Raw genomic sequence first — 13,939 nt, forward strand, 5'->3', positions numbered from 1 at the left:
GCAATTCCATTTTTAAGAATTTATTCTGAATAAAAGTGCACAGACATATGTATTTTATATATACACAAGATCTTCAAAAAGTTTAGGAAAATGTGTATTATGGAAAAACTATAAATATTTTCACAAATTTGGGGCACAAAAATAAATTTATCTTTTAATTCATTTTCCATGAACTTTTTGAAGTCCCCTCACATATATGAATATGTTGCATTATGTAGTTGTAGTTGTGAAAGACCAAGAATAACCTCAACATCAATCAGTTGGGAAACTGGTAAGTAAAATAGGACACTCCATAAAACTTTTTTTTTTTTTTTAATTTATTTGACAGGTAGAGCTATAGACATTGAGAGAGAGACAGAGAGAAAGGTCTTTCATCTGTTGGTTCACTCCCCAAATGGCTGCTACGGCTGGTACTGTGCTGATCCAAAGCCAGGAGCCAGGTGCTTCTTCCTGGTCTCCCACGTGGGTGCGGGGACCCAAGCACTTGGGCCATCCTTCACTGCCTTCCCGGGCCACAGCAGAGAGCTGAACTGGAAGAGGAGCAACTGGGACTAGAACTCTGCGCCCATATGGGATGCTGGCACCGCAGGCAGAGGATTAACCAAATGAGCCAAAGCGCCGGCCCACATAAAATGGGTTTTCATGTGGTCATAAAAAGAGTAATAACTCTATACTGTGACACAGAAATATGTCTAGATATATTGTTGAGTAAAAAAATACAACTTTCACTGAAGGGTTTTTCAAATGACACCATTAGTAAAATAAACACAGTACAGGATGAACGTATGTACACATTCCACATGCATACCCTCGCTAACACACATGTACACATATTCACATGTATATTATGTATATTCAAATATTTAATATCTATATTTTAAATACAAGTAGAATATTTCTGGAGGGGTACACAACTGATCTGGTAACAGTGTTTACCTCTGCAGAAAAGGTGTGTACACTGTGGGGGTGTGGATCTAAAGCTGGGAGCTGGGGGTCAGGAATATAATCCAGGTGAGGATAGAAGAATTTGTTTCACTGTTCTCTTTTTTTCCTCTTTCTGATTTAAATGAAAGTCTATGCATCACTTAAACAAATAAACTAGTTGATTCAAAACATCGCTGTGCATATTCGTTCATGCCAGTTACAAAGTGTGATGGCACTGTTCAAGTGCTTTGTGGTTATAAGGCTATTTTTTTTAATAAAGAAAAGATGATAGAATACCTCACATCTTTTGTAATGTCCTAAGGCAGGGCTCTTACTCTATGGTAAGTGGGTCCGTGGAAAAAAACTATCTTTAAAAAAAAAGGAAAAAAAAAAAAAAACTTTGGCTGAAAGTTTGCATTTTCCTACCGTAGGAATGTAGTCTGCCAGTCCTAGTAGAAGCAGCAGGATTTGTCACCCACAGAAATCAGATTTATAATATCATATTACAATCATTGCTGATATATTAAAATATTTCTACTTGTCACTACTTCAAAATTATAGTAGTTATTTATTTGACTTGCTGCTAGATCTTGTTTATTTAATATGTTAAGAAAGACATTTGTAACTCTATAATAAATTTGTTTTTTCACTATTATAATAACAATATTTCAATATAATTGGATTTCTTTGAAACCCGATCTTTCATTTTATGTGTCCATTGTGAGAGGGGCTTTAGCAGATTGCCAAAGTGGTCCATGGAACAACAACAACAAAATCCCACAGACCCTTGTGTTATTTATTTAAATAATTATTTATATTATATATAATTATTTATATATAAATAATTATTCATATATAAACATAAATATATATATATATAAATTATTTATGTAAATTCTGAAAAGTTGGGGACCAGGGGACACAAATGGGTGCCGTAGGGGGATCTCCCTGGAGACAGGGAGATGGGACCCTACCACTTTTTCTTGATGCCGGGGGCAATTAATGGCCTGAATATATAAATCAGACATGTAATTCTTGTTGTTGTTCCAGTTGGTGGAGCCTCCTCCTCCCTGACCAGCTGCCTTCCTGGATCTCGGCCTGGCCCTGTGCTCGTGGTGTGAGCCCTGCGGCCAGTGCCTGCGAATCACAGTGAGCCCTGCCTGCCCTTGGTCCCATTTTAACCTCCTTCTGGGGCTAAGCTCAGCCTCTAAGTCATGATGTTAGCCTGACAGGAAACTCTGTCTTAAAGAAGAATTTCAAAGAGCGGGCAAGGCCAAGCCCCAACTCATCCTAGCCAGAGAGAGAAAGCTAAGGGGAGCAAGACATGGCTCAGAAAGTTAAATGTTGGGGTAGGGCTCTGCGTGGAATGGTCCACTTGGATGTGCTAGAACATTTTGTTTCTGAACATTCTGGCCTGAATTGCTCATTGGTGCAACTTTTATAGCACAGTTGTTGTGTGCATAGGGAGAGGGGCACTTGAATGTTCGGAGGGGGCTCCAACATGCTGCTGGTGGGTGTGGCCGAGAGTGTTGACAGAGCCCTAAGAACGCTAAGCTGCCAGTGAGGACAGATTCTACTGTATCTAGGGCTGACTCATGCTCTGTCACAGTAGGAGGTGTGATCATGGATGGGGTGAGGATGCCAGACTTCCAAGTCCTTCAAACACAGCTCACTTTCCTTCTCTCCACCCCCAGATCCATTTCAACCCACTGGTCTTTCTGTCATCATTCAGATTACATCACCCATCTTGTGTTGAAATTGATGCATTTCTTCATTTAAAAAATGATTTATTTACTTGGAAGGCAAAGTGACAGAGAAAGGAAGAGACAGAAGGACAGAGATCTTCCACCTGCTAGTTTACTCCCCAAATGGCTGCAACATTTCGGTAAGGCCAGGCAGAAGCTAGGAGCCAGGAATTCCATCCAGGTTTCCCACTTGGGTTGCAGGGACCCAAGTAATTGGGCCATATTCTCTGCCTTCCCAGGTATCTTAGCAGGAAGCAGAGTATCTGGTATTGGAACCAGGACTCCAATACAGGATGCCAATGTTGTAAAAAACAGCTTAACCCACTATGTCATAACACTGGCTCCATTTCTTCATTTCTTCACTCATTCACTAGCTCCTTAGGGCCACTCCAAGTCAGCCAGGCACAGGTATAACCAGGGTAAGTGCACCAAATGAAGAAAACTTCATTTAAAATTTCCAAACCAACATTTACAGTGAGTCCTGCTTCCCACAAAATGTTCACAGGACAAGCTATGTCTTTCTTCACTTCCTCTCCTGTGATGCATCCTTCTCTGCAGTGAGAGTTTCTCCCTCCTCCCCCATCTCAGGCTCGATCTCAAACTGGGGTATGACTAGATAACTCTATTGTAAACACTTTTACTCTGGGTTTTAAAATAGGGAGGCACTGGGGGCCTGCGATGTGGCTCAATAAGTTAAGCCTCTGCCTGTGGTGCCAGAATCCCATAAGGGCACAGGTTCAAGTCCTGGCTGCTCCTCTTCTGATCCAGCTCTCTGCTATGGTCTGGGAAAGCAGCTGAAGATGGCCCAAGTGCTTGGGTCCCTATACCCATGTGGGAGACCCAGAGGAAGCTCCTGGCTCCTGGCTTAGGATCAGCTCAGCTCCAGCCATTGCAGCCATCTGGGGAGTGAATCAGATGATGGAAGACCTTTCTCTCTGTTTCTCCCACTCTCTATAACTTTCTCTCTCAAGTAAATAAATAAAAAAAAAACCTTAAAAAAATAAGGAGGCACTACTATTGTTCAAACCAAGACATTTTTGAGAATAAGAAGGGGTTATTATAATAATCATCATATCTTCATAAACAGGCATAAGTGAGGACTATCTGAGGCAAACTAGGATGTAGTCACCCCGTTACCCAGCACACAAGCCCAATGTGTCCTTAGAGCACCAACAGAGCGTGGGAACCTTCACTTTTTGATATTAAAGAAATCAAGGTTGCCTTCATGGGAAAAACCCAACGTTGTTGGCATTCCTTAAACTTAGGCTTCTCTCTGTATGTATGAGTGTTTTAATGTAGAATTACATTACAGTTACTCCTTGATTCATGATGAGGTTACATTGTGATTAAACCCATTGTGTGCTGAAGATATCAAAAGCTGAAAATGCATGCAACACACCTAACTAACCAAACATCCCAGGTTAGCAACACAGCACCTGTAGGAGTATCGTTTACCCTGTTGTCCCAGAGCTCACTGGGAGCTGTGGCTTGCTGCCATTGCCCAGCATTGTGAGAGAGCATTGGATAGCCTACTGCTAACCTGGGAAAAGACCAAACTTTGCAATTCCAGGTATGATGTCTATGGAACGTTTATTGCTTTTGCACCATTGTAAAGTCAAAACATTCTAAGTCCAACCATCCTAAGCTGAGGACTTTCTTAAACCTTTGGCCTTTAAAGATAGACCTCCATCTGGCCTTGCTATAAAGTTGCCACAATGGTTTCCTCCTTTCCTGCTTGTTAGGGAACCATCTCTGATCATATATCTCACCGAGGTGAGGATGATGAGGGCCAGTAAGGCAACGGGGCATGGGGGCCCATGGAGGTTCCTGGAGGTGGATGACTGCAGCCCTTAAGAAAGTAATGGCCAAGCTCATGCCCGGGTATAGTTTCTTCATTTACCCAATCTTTCTCAAAGGCTCCATGACTGGGCCGAGACTTACATTCTGCTTTCAGAATAGGATCAGTATACGACTGTCTCCTTTTAATGTGTTTTTGGTAATTTCCAGGAATGGGACAAGCCACTCAACCCCTATAAACCCATTCCCTCATTCAGAAATGAATAACAATATTTATGACAGGTCTTCAAAAAGTACATTGTAAAAAAAATTATGTGTAAATTAAAAAAAAATTTGGATTTATTTTATTTGAAATGCAGGCAAATGAGAGAGAGAGAGAGAGAGAGAGAGAGAGAGAGAGAGGATCTCCCATTTGCTGGTCTTCTCCCCAAATGGTCACAGGGCCTGGGCTGGACCAGGTAGAAGCCAGCAGCTTGGAACCCTGTCCAGGTTTCCCACATGGGTATCGGGGGCCTAAGTACTCTTGCCATCTTTGCTGCCTTCTCAGACACTTTAGCAGGGAACTGGATTGGAAGTGGAACAGCTAGGACTCGAACTGGCACTCATATGGGATGGCGTCATCACAGCAGCTAGCTTACTGCACCACAATGCCTGTCCCTCAAAATTTTATTTTGCATCATCATAAACATATCTTTTTAACTCTATTTTCCCACAACTTTTGAAGTACTCTTGTATTAGAGGCTCACATGGTAGGTGAAGTGTGGCGCAAACCCTGAATTGCAGCTGTCACTGCTGTTAGCTATGACATCCATACTACGTAGATGTCTCTGGGCATTGAGCACAAGATGATTCAGACCCAGCTCCTGACCCTCCAGGGGTTTGCAGCCTGGTGGCATTGCCAAAGGTGTGCCTGGTCTCCATTCTCCCAGGTACACATGGCGAGCCATGTAAACCTATGAAGGAAGTGACTGCTGCTGGGGGAACTTCATGAGAAAGGTTTCTATAGAGCTGGGTGCTCACAGGTGGACAGGATTTGTATATTCAAAAGGGCCCAGAAACACACTAGTGGGAGAGGGAATAGCATGAGCAAAGGCACAGGGGTGGGAAAGTCTACTTGTGTAATGGAAAATAAAGGACTCAATTCTTCCAGTAAATTGCCAGTGCTGCTCACTCATTCATTTATCCAGTTCATGTGAGGACCTGTGTTACGCAGAGATAAAAGATCTGGTCACTGCTTACAAGAGAAGTAAGTAGATCCCCTTGAGGTCACCAGATAGAGCCATCCTGGAGTGTCTGGGTGTGGGTGAAGGACTAGCCTCAGCACTCTTATCTTCATGGACTGCCCCACCCCCAGCCTTAGCAATGTTTGCGCATAGCCATGGCGTTTTCAAAAGGAAGGTCTATTAACCGTGACTGGTTTAGATCACCATCGGCTTTGCTCTGACTTCTCTGTCGCTGAGGGGTCAGCAGCTGTCTGCTCTTCCTCTCTCCTCATGTAGGTATGTAGGTGGCACTAGAGGGCCTGTGGGCATTTTGAGGAAGAGTTAACATACATTCCATGTGTGTTCTGTCAAACACACTGTGCGGTTTGCAGTCTTTCTTTCTGTGTAGCCAGGTCATCAGTAGTCAGAGCTCCCACAGAATGGAAAAGAGGGCTTCTAGAATTAATCTCTTGCTCACAACACTCACACTTGACATTGTGACATCCACAGAAAGCACCAGGGGACGATTCATGAGAGAAGAATGGCCCGAGATTCTGGCATCGCACCTGGGTGGGTGGTGCAGGAGAAGCCAGGTCTGAAACGTATGCAGCCAGAAACAGAAGTGTGGAAAGTCTTCTAAATTTTGTTTTCCCAAATTTGACAAAAATCTTAAAAATACAGATGACATTACCAATACTAAGCTGTGACGCTGGAGGAAACTTTCTAAAGTATCAATAATAAAAGAAAACTTGTGACTTCTCTTGCCAGGGAAAAGACCCAATTTACTTTTGTATTCTCTACCTTCTCCCTAGGATGCACTGCCTCTCGGTTGCCAAATGATGGGCACTCTCCTGCTCTTCCTTTCTTCCTTCTCACACTGTTCCTTCCTGCTCTTCCTTACAGTGGGGTCCAAAGCCTCACAGCTGAGTATCTCCAATAATGAACTCCTCTGGTTACCTGGATTCAAATTCAGTCTGTCACTGACTGGCTGGGTGACCTGCGGGAAATCTCTCAGTCTCTCTGAGCTTCTGTTTCCTTATCTGTAAAATGGGGACAATGGCACTGTGCACTTCATAAGCCTGCAGGGAGAGTAACTGTGAGGATGAATGGAAAGCACCTCCATCCCAGAGTAGCAGGGTGAGCCCGGCACATGGTATGACCTAATAAATGGTAGCTGTTAGTATTATTGTTATCAGGCGTGGTCAGGGAGCACAGTGCCTGCAGAAAAGTCCTGCAGAGCTGGGAGAAAGCAATTTTCCAGAACAGCCTGGCGGCCATGAGTTATTTTTATGAGCCACATACATACTCAGGAGAAGGCATCTCCTGCGTTACAGATCTGAAGAGGCCCTTCTGTGATGCTGTGATGACACTGCAGCTCCACATGCACCTGCTGATGTTTCTGTGGCCTCTTTTGGCCCAGCAGATAGGGTGACTCTAAGACGGGCCTTCTCGCCGTCATACCCTTCACACATCCTGTTTTCTCTCCCGGCCCCTCTGCTCCAGTCCACTGAATCTCACAGCAAAGCTGAGGCTCATTTGCCTCTCCCTCTCTTCTTCCCTCTCTCCCTCTTTTCTTCCCTCTCTCCCTCTTTTCTCCTTTCTTCCCACCTTTTTTTCCTCCACACATATTTGCAGTGTCCAGGCATCACTGTGTCTCCAATGATTCCAAGACTTTAGGAGATTTAGTAAAATTTCAAGAACATTTTTGAAGGAGACTGATAAAGGGTTATTAATTTTTTATTTTGCTAAATAAGACATTAAAACATACATACTTATCACTATCACCTCTACTTAACTCATATTGCCATCATTCTATCACAGAATGCTAAGTCAGTGTTCCAAAATAGAAAGGGCATAGCGTAGTCTTTAGAATAAAAGGACAGTCATTTAAATTGGATACATTTAGATTTTAAAAGAATAAAATATTCCCCCCAATTTTTCCCATTTTGCCATGATCTACTAAAATCTTTGAGCACCAAACCTCAGGCAAATGTTGGGGAAGCAGGGTAGTAACAATAGGAATAATATAGTGAGTATTTATGGAGTACCAAATGTGGGGTTTGATAGACTACCTCTGTGACCTTGGACAAGTTACTGAACCTCTCTGAACTCTAATAGTCTCAGCTGTAAAGGCAGGGATGATGATGCTTGCCATTCACAGGGGTGCATTGTTGAGTAGGGTACCGAGCACGGTGAGGATGCTTCCATGTGCTCATTCTTGTCTCCCCTTCTCCGAGGAGAATTCAGTTCAGAGAAACTGCCTGCCCTTCTGCCAGCCTCCCTGCCTTCTTCCACATGGACTAGACCAAGGGATTGGGCAGAACCTGGAATGTCTCTGACTGCTCTTGGAGAAGCTAAGCTGAGTTTCCTTGTCTCTACTCAGGTATCCATTCCAGGGGTTCCTAGGCACAGGAGGACTGATGCTGTGCTGGCTGAATACGAATAACCCCAGAAATTTGTTAAAAATAGAGATTCTTGGCCCCCAAATGAGAGAATCTGGTACAATAGGTCTATGGTGAGGACCAAGAATCCATGTTTTTGAAAACATTCCACTCTGTGGAATGTTTCCGATGAACAGTAGGTTTGCTGTTGCCCGTGGCCTCTGGTACTTGGGTTGGACATCCTGCCTGCTCAACTCCTAAGGTTCTGTGGATCGTTCCTAGAATGGTCTTATGTGCCCTGCTGAGTGGTTTTTTTCTCCCTATTATTATTTTTTTTTTTTGATATGTAGAGTGGACAGTGAGAGAGACAGAGAGAAAGGTCTTCCTTTACCGTTGGTTCACCCTCCAATGGCTGCTGCGGCTGGTGCGCTGCACTGATCCGAAGCCAAGAGCCAGGTGCTTATCCTGGTCTCCCATGGGGTGCAGGGCCCAAGCACTTGGGCCATCCTCCACTGCACTCCCGGGCCACAGCAGAGAGCTGGCCTGGAAGAGGGGCAACTGGGACAGAATCCGGCGCCCCTACCGGGACTAGAACCCAGTGTGCTGGCACTGCAGGCAGAGGATTAGCCTATTGAACAGCGGCGCTGGCCCTCTCCCTAGTCTTCTTACACCATCACCAACCCATCTTCAAGTCCCTGAATCTGTCTGCTTCTCTCAACTGCCAATGCCACCAGCCTGGTGTAAATCGCCGTCACTTCTCACTGTGACTTCAAGGCCTCCTACTTGTTTTTAAGTCTGTGTACCACAGGGTGGCCTGAGTCATATTTTAAAATTATATTTATTTGAGGGGCAAACAGACACACATACACATGCATACAACACATACAGATAGAGTGCTTCCATCCGTCAGGTCACTCCCAAAATGTCCACAATGGTTGAGACTGGGGGGGGGGGGGGGGGGCTGAAACCAGGAGTTGGGAACACAATCTGGGTCTCTTCTGTAGATGGCAGGAACCCAATTGCTTAAGCCGTCACTACTGCCTCCCAGGGTCTACATTAGCAGGAAGCTGCAATCAGGGGCTGGAGCCAGGTATCAAACCCAGGTACTCTGATGTGGGGTGTGAGTGTTTCTAACTGCAAGGCTAAGCACCCTCTCCCTGAGCTTTTTTTTTTTTTTTTGTGGATCTTTTTTTTTCTTTTTATTATTTAATAAATGTGAATTTACAAAGTACAACTTTTGTATTGTTGTGGCTTCCCCCCCCCCCCAACCTCCCTCCCTCCCGCCGCCCTCCCCTCTCCCACTCCCTCTCCCATCCTGCCCTTCATCGAGTTTCATTTTCAATTACCTTCACATACAGAAGATCAACTTAGTATATACTAAACAAGGGTTTCAACAGGCTGCCCTCACACAACTGCACAAGGTATAGGGTATTGTTTGACTAGTAGTGTTGTTTTTAAGTTTCATAGTAAAACACATTAAGGACAGAGATCCTGAGCTTTTAAAGACATAATTCAGGTAGAATCTTTTGCTCACTTCAAACTCTTCCATAGTGGCCAATGGACTTAAAGTAAAATCTAAAGTCCTTCATGTGGCCTAAATATTCCCATATTGCCTGCTTCTGCCCATGCCTCAGGCTCAGCTTGCACCTGCCTCTCCCTTTTCCCAGGCTCTGTTATTTCCCCATCATTCCTGCCTCAGGAATGTTCCTGTCTCAGGGCTTTCATGTGTGATTTCCTTCTGCCTGCACCCCTCTTTTGCTACTTCCCCCATTACTGAATTAGCTCCTCCAAACAGTTCAGGATTTGGCCTAAACATCACTCATGGCCCTCATGGTATACCAATTCTGGGTATACCAGAATTCATGGTTATACAATTCTGGTAGCATCTCACTGTTTTTCTTGTTTATTTGTGTGCCTGTGTCCTGCACTGGAACTAAATACTATGGAGCACAACTATCTCCAGTATAATGCCTAGACAGAGTAGCCACTCAATAAATACATATCTATTCAGTGAAGGAATGAATCACAAGGACCCCAGGTCCCCTACTTTCTCCTTCTGGCTGGGTTGATTGACCAAGGGCCCAGCTTTGAGAGACCCTAATTATGTGTGGTGCAGGAGGTGGAGAGAAATTTAGCTTTCAGGTGGAACATGGATGGCTTGCCCTGACATTTCCTGGGTTCATTTCTCAGGAGTGGGCAGAATTTTATAAGAGAATTATCATCAGTAGCTTCTGACTGGGTGGCTCCCGGTTTCCTGGGGAACATCTTCTATAAGAACAGGTTGCTTCCAGGGAACAAAAAGGCCAGGCATCTCCTTGGTGCTACAGGACAGGTAGGGGTCTGTGACAGACGTGGATTCAAGTCCTGGCCCTATCACTTCCTTGCTGTGTGATTTTGGGCAAGAAATCCACCATTTTTGAGCTACAATGTATTCATCTACAAAGAGGGAGGATTGATGAGGCACTTTCATTGGGAGCCCTAGCAAAAGGTCTGCTATGTGTATGTATGTGTCCAATAACCAAGCAATCTTACTAGGCCATGCACCTCATGCAGGCAGGGGCTGTGCTTTGGTTCAGATACTTCAGGGAGTCTTTGTTAACTCAATAAATGATCAAAAGCACTTCAGCTCAGTAGGATTTTCCTCTTCCAGGAAGGATTCTCTATGTGTAAAACTTTCCCCTCACCAAGTAGTAAAACCAAAAGTGTTCCTGTGAACAGTTATGATCTCTATGCCTTGAAGCCTCCAAGCTGGAGGATTTCTTATGCATTTGTAAGACTGGCTCTGTCCCGGGTCATCTCAGAGACCCCCATCCTCTCTTGTGCTTGTTGGGGATGAAAAATCATCAGCATCCATTTGAATGAAAGGGCTGGAGAATCAAATCCATGGAGAGGATTCCTGTTTGGATCCAGGACTATAGAGAGCACAACTGTTTCTTTGAAATTGACCTTCATTTATTTGGAGGGGAAAGCAGTTAGCTCAATAATGGCTTCCTGGTGCCTTTCAGCATTGTAAAAGACGGAAGAAAGATTTGGAGCGAGGCAAGGTTCCAGTATTTTCTAAACAACTCACTAAGCCCAGCTACTAGTTGGCTTGCTCAGCACTTCCTGCAACACCCCCCACCTCGATCTCTCTCACTCCACTGCAATGCATCCCTCAATAGCCCAGCCATTCCCTGACCAGGCCCTAGGCGGGTGGCTGTTGATCTTCATTATAATGCTGGGCAGCTGAAGATTCTCTTGGACATCTTGTGTGTGGCCCATGGACAAGAAGTACTGCTATATTCTATTCCAATTATTTCCTGTCCTCTGTTGGCCTGATTCCAGGGGCCAAATAAAGAGGTCATTGTTTGGTGGAGTGCATCCCTGCTCCTGACTAAGTGAGCACTGGTCCCAGATCCAGCTTGGTTTGAGGCCACAGGGAGAGGAGGAGGCGGGGAGGGCATTACAGGTAGGAAGAGCACAGCAGGAGATGAGAGGCCCTGCTCTGCATGCAGCCCAGCCTTGCTCCCAAAAATAAAAACCAGGGCAGAGGGAAAACAAATGGGGCCCCTGGGCAGGATCCCATAGAGGGCATGGCTATTTTTCTCTTTCCCAGAAGGAATCCCAACCCTTCTCTCCCATGGAGAAAACAAACATGGCTATGGAAATGTGCTGCCATCCAGGCCCCTGAAAGTCTATAGCCATTTGGAAGTGACTCCTACCTGCACTTCTGTTTGCCAACCACCATCTCCCCTTGAGAGCTGCTTTCTCTCTTTATGAGTGAGAAGCTCTTCATGGAAAATTTAGAATTTGGAACCTTCTTCAGATTCCAAAGGAGTTATTATTCTACATCATGCTCCTTTCATTTAGGTGTTATTTCAACTCAGAGGGAGTAGGAACCCACATCTCCATTTTGCTGGACTGTTTTTCCTAAACGATTAAGAAAACATTCGTTGAGCACTTTCTTTGTTTGAAGCTCTTGATTGCCTTTGGATCTATCCCAAACTCAGGATAGTTCCCAACTCATGGTGGGGAGTCCTCACCACACCTCTTGGGGTCCAGGGAAGAGGGAGAGGGATGGACTCAGTTCCAGGATAGCACAGTGGGAGATCACCAAGAGATCATGACTGGGAGAGCCAGAAAGTCATTGCAAGAAGAGGAACAAGCCCTGAGAGCATCAGGAGGCAAGAACCGCTACTTCCTATTGCGGAGAGGCCAAGAACCTGAGAAGCAAGAGGGACAAGGTCTCAGCAGGGCCCAGATGGGAAGGAGAGAGACAGTGGGGAGAGTGTGAGAAGAAACTCAGGGTGGGCTTGACTTGAACGGCAGGACCCAGAGAGAAGCCACATCATCCCTAAACCACCCTAGGACTAGGAAAGCTCCAAGCCTGGCAGTGTTTGAAACTTTGGTCTCTAGGATGTTGGAGTCTGAAAGGAGCTGAGAGTTCTTCTGGAGAGTGCGTCTCAAGGCCTGGTCTGTGGACCACCTCTTTGAAATCCCCCAGTGGGCTGATTTAACATGCAGATTCTTGGGATGCTTCTTACCGAATTTGATTTTCTGAGTGTTGGACCCAGGTGGCTACACTTTTTATCAGGTAATTCTGATAATAAAGATTGAAATCACTTTAGTTCAACCTTCTGTTGTACTCCAGACACGAGATCTGAAGCCCAGAGAGGTAAAGCAACAAGCCTAAAGTTACAGAGCTCCACCTGTGGCAAAGCTGCTGCCCATCAGAGCAGTGCTCTTCCCATTTCAACATGCTGGAAGTCTCCTCACCTGTTTGGAGTGGGTTGCCCTGGCCCCTGCCAAAGCCTGAACCTTTGATCCACTCCTGCATCATACTGGGCCCTTCTCCTTGCCATGCATACTCTGGTCACAGCCTCTGCAGGGCATGGGCAGAAGGAATAAAGGAGAAGGACCCAGTTCTCCTCTGACCTTTTAGAAACATGTCTGGATTGGCAAATGAGGGAGGGAGTAGACACACAGGTACAACTGAGGGGGAGACTGCAGTCTGCTTTAGTAGCTCTGTTAGCTAATTTTCATTGAGCACTTGCAGTATGCCAGTATCTGGTAAGTCTTCTCCACACGTTAGTGTGAACCTTATGGAGTGAATACCAGTTAGCACCCTATTGTCGATGAAGAAACTGAGGCTCACACAGGAGCAGTCACTTGCCCAAGGTCATGTGCCTAGTGGGAGACCAAGTCAATTCCACGTACAACCATGATGGCCCAATGCAGTGTGAACCGTCATCCACTGTTAACCTGATGAGACTGCAACAGGACCTTGAGGCGCTGGGAAAGCAAAGCAAGATTGTCTGCAGTGGGCTACGATCACTCCTGGGGGTTGAACCTCAAACCGTTTCCACTTAACACTTACACTGAAAATATTTCTGAAAGGCATTAGCTTACAAAGCATGCCTTAGAAAAGGGGACATGGACAGCCGGTTAAATAGGCTTTTTTCCCTTTATCTTTTATTTTTTAATAGAACTCTTGATATGTTTGCTTTCTTCCCATTCACATTTTTCTCTTGAAAGCAGTGCACCTTCAGAATTTGAGTTGCTGGAGGGTTTGGGTTATACTCAGTTCCAGCTGAGGCCCTGGTGGGCTTGCTGGTATATGTGGTCCATGTATGCAGCAGCTGTTACCTTTCCCATTATGCTGGCACATGACCATGCCATGATTGTCTACCTCCATTCATTCATTGTGTGCAGTGTTCCCCAGGGAAATGAGAAGAAACAAAAGCTCATCAGTGCTACCTCTCAGACGGGACAAGGGTCTCCCAAGCCATGTGGACAGCAGGTCCCAGTTCCTGCCTTTACCTCCCAACCAGACCTTGGGTTCTCCCTTAGAAGAAACTAGGTAGCATTTTGAGCTGTGCAGTTGGTAGAACCACCCAACAAAATAAGGATG

At 45.1% G+C, this 13,939-nt stretch overlaps 1 protein-coding gene across 1 annotated transcript in view; it reads right to left on the minus strand.

Annotated features, from left to right (window-relative positions):
- ADRA1B (adrenoceptor alpha 1B) overlaps window positions 1–13,939 on the minus strand; it is a 62,406-nt gene that overhangs the window by 46,389 nt on the left and 2,078 nt on the right. The window lies entirely within an intron of this gene.

This window comes from Lepus europaeus, chromosome 4 (genome assembly GCF_033115175.1).
Source record: "Lepus europaeus isolate LE1 chromosome 4, mLepTim1.pri, whole genome shotgun sequence".
NCBI classification, from domain to species: domain Eukaryota; kingdom Metazoa; phylum Chordata; class Mammalia; order Lagomorpha; family Leporidae; genus Lepus; species Lepus europaeus.